The sequence below is a fragment of the Drosophila miranda genome, assembly GCF_003369915.1.
Source record: "Drosophila miranda strain MSH22 chromosome Y unlocalized genomic scaffold, D.miranda_PacBio2.1 Contig_Y1_pilon, whole genome shotgun sequence".
Lineage (NCBI taxonomy): Eukaryota > Metazoa > Arthropoda > Insecta > Diptera > Drosophilidae > Drosophila > Drosophila miranda.
Genome location: NW_022881603.1, coordinates 24,694,621 through 24,698,099, shown reverse-complemented (window position 1 = coordinate 24,698,099; position 3,479 = coordinate 24,694,621). Strand labels below are relative to the sequence as shown.

General features: G+C 43.0%; 1 long non-coding RNA gene across 1 annotated transcript; it reads left to right on the top strand.

The window, feature by feature from the left end:
• Nucleotides 1-340: 340 nt before the first annotated feature.
• Nucleotides 341-2,221, top strand: LOC117191272. The gene is made up of 3 exons (XR_004473999.1): nt 341-1,175; nt 1,247-1,660; nt 1,922-2,221. It is a non-coding gene; the product is annotated as an uncharacterized LOC117191272 (long non-coding RNA).
• The last annotated feature ends 1,258 nt before the right edge of the window (nt 2,222-3,479 follow it).

Here is a 3,479-nt window from a genome sequence, read left to right as displayed (position 1 = left end):
AAACCGATCGGTGATAGCTGCAATGAAATCATATGTCCGCCCTGATCAAAAGAATTGGGATGAGCAGCTCAGTAACATTTGCTGTGCGCTGCGTTCCTCGGTCCATTCAGCCATAAATACGACTCCTTATCGCCTCGCTTTTGGCCAGCACATGATTGTCGATGGAGCCAGCTACAGGCTGTTAAGAAATTTACAGATGCTGGAAGATCGCACTGTACAGTTTGGTAAAGAGGATTCGTTTGACCTCATCAGACATAAGGCAAAGGATACGATGCACGCACAACACGCTAGGAATGAAAGAACGTACAATTTGCGCAGTCGGCAGGTGTCATTTGTTGTAGGCCAGGAGATATATCGGCGAAATTTCCAGCAAAGCAATTTCGCGAAGGGCTTTAGCGCTAAACTAGCACCAGCGTTTATAAAAAGTCGGATACGACAGAAGCTAGGAAATTGCTACTATGAGGTGGAAGATCTGCAGGGTAAATTAATAGGGAAGTTTCACGCCAAGGATTTAAAACAATAACTTCTCTTTTAATAGCCGTTCAAGCGAGGATCCCACTTTTGGTGTGGTTCCCCCAAAGTGTGATTTTGGTAGGGGGGAATTTGTAGTGACGCTTGAACCAGCTACAAAAATATTACTACAACAACAACAAAAATAAAAGAACGGAAAAAAAAAAACTAATCAAAAATTTTAAATCCAGGGAATATCGTAATTGCGTTTAGCGCCCCTATTGCTCGTGATCGACGGGTACCTTTTGGGCAGACGGTCGGACTCGGGAGAGAGTCGGCCGCGGTTATGTTAACTCGAGGGAAATGGTGGTTGGCACTTTCGCTGTTAGGAGGGTTCGTGAATGCAAGTCCAGCTACGGTCGCTCTTTTCGATTTTGGGCCCCACTTCAGAAGGTAGTGTTTGGGGTGGAAAGAGGAAATATTAGCGGAAAAACATAACTAAACCTCGCGCCAGTGCTAAATCAAAGAAAAAAAGACAAACAAAAGAATCGTGTTGCTTTCAAATTATACCATAAAGAAATCGAAAAGAAATTTGCCACCCCAGTAAGGGGGCGTTCCATTCTGACCCCACGCCGGAGGCAAGGCATCCGAAAGTGGTCTCTTTTTTTTGTTTCGGACGGCCATTTGCAAGTTAATATAACAAGAGTGCCAATCGCCACATAGCGGTAAGTTGGACATTGGGGTTTAGGTGTCGCTAGGTAGTGTTAAATGGAACATGGGTTTTCTTGTATTACAGAATTGGCACGTTGTGCCAAGCAGATTTCCAAGGGAGAATAGCGGAAAAAGATAATTGGGATCGATGACCGAGCCGGCCGCAGCCACAACCAGCTGGCCATAGAAAGGGAAGAGAAGAGACTGCGCTCCCGAAAAAAAAAAAAAGCACAAGAACCGATCGAATTCGCCGCTGGCGCAGAGAAGCGCAAGGCAGAGAGTCCGCCGCTCCAGCTGTGGGTCCGACTCAGTGCATCAGCAGCATCGTCGGCGCCGGGAAGCTGCGAAACTAAAAGCGGAATATTGAACATTTTTTTTTGCCCCCAAGTTTTTTTGCGTAAATATCTTGCCCTCGGCCGACCTGGCTTAGTGAAAAAAAAGTAGAGGAAATAAAAACCCAGATCAAAATTATACCCATGAGCCAATAGGCAAGGTCTTAGTGAGTACGAATACAAATACCTTGCTCCCCTTTCGGCAGTGTAGCGCCGTTAATTCAGTCTTGCTTTTCTTTTCCCTTAAACCGTAAGGGCTAGCCCTATGTGGAGCCCAAAGAAAAGAAAGGCATAAGGGAATAGAAATACAATATCAATGCTCAAAAGCAAAGAAAAAAAGCAGTCCCCCGAAAGCCTCTGCGCGCCTTGTTCTTTCTCTTCTTTTCTCTTTTTGTTGTTGTGCTCTCCCAATAAAATTACATTTACAGCAATTATAGCAAGCGGATCGTCTTCGACAAAAGCGCTTTTGGAGATGGATGGCACGTAAGTGAAAGAATATTGCTTTACTCTAAATAAATTGCATGCATGAGCGTGAGAGAAGGAGAGGTATAGGAAAGAAAGAGGGGGAGAGGTAAAACAGTTGGGCAGATCCACATGCCGGAAGAGATAGCAAGAACAGTAACCATGGGTTTTTTGTTGTTGTCACAAATGCTCTGTTAAATTTGTATGCCAGTTTAGCGGCTACCTCCTATATACATATACTGTTTTTTTATTATATACACATTTAATTCTTTTTTTCTATTTAGTTATAATTCTTCTATTTTAATTATTATTAGTATTATTTTAATTTCCAACCTGGAATATTCTCGAATCCTGTTGTTCGCTAAAATAGTTATTGAGTCAATTGGGAGTTTAAGTAGAGTAGGGAAATGCCCCTGTGTCAAGTAATAAATAAGTTTTAAAATGAAATCGATAATGAACTAAATTATTTTAGGGCGCCATGCCGAGTGGATTATGGAAATGAAGTGAGTCTGGGGGATTTAGGGATCATCGGCCACTAATATGGCTTTGCGGCCCAGATGGTCAAGGTAGGGTGGGCAAAACGCTGCTACACCTACAGCTACTCAGCAGCACAACCCGTACTTCAGCATGTTCTGTTTTCTTTGCAGAGCAACCTCTATGTGTGCATAGCTTGTCACTCTTGGTAGTTTCTTTTCTGCATGGCCAGTCCGATCGATCATGTGTGAGGGAGGGAAACAGAACGCGAAATCAATATTATTATATGTATCCAATGCGAGCAGGTAGCACAGTGGTAAATCCTCACCCCCCCCTTGCCGACGACAAATAGAAGCCGGAACCAGCGCGTGCTCCTCTGGTCGCTACAATAAGATCAGCTCGTTATGATAGCGTATCGCTATACGTTGTATGCTACAGACCTCACAGAAGTGCACTGATCCCTCTACAAAAGAAGAGAAGATCGCACCTAAGTGCCTTGACCCATCTCCAGAGGGAGATCAATACTTCGCTTCCGCTCTAGACAGTGAATTAAGGGAATGTAATCAATTAAGATTGGAACACTTAAACGACGAAGAGAGGGAAGAGTTAAAGAAGGTCTTATATGAGTTTAAGGATGTGCAGTACAGAGAAGGTGACAATTTGACTTTCACAAGTACAATCAAGCACGAGATCAAAACTCTACATGAAGACCCGGTCTACAGACGACCATACAAATATGCCCAGATACATGATCAGGAGGTAAACCAGCAAATCAAAGATATGATCAGGCAGGGTAATTCGAAAGTCGAATTCTCCTTACTGCTAGCCCATATCTATGATTCCGAAGAAGATAGATGCTTTAGGAAAGCAAAAATATCGAATGGTAGTAGACTATAGAAGTCTAAATGAAATAACAGTTAAGGACAAATTCCCAACTCCACGAATGGATGAAATCCTAGACAAACTAGGTAAATGTCAGTATTTTACGACAATCGATTTAGCAAAAGGTTTCCATCAAATACCCATGGAACCTAGCTCAATCCCCAAAAC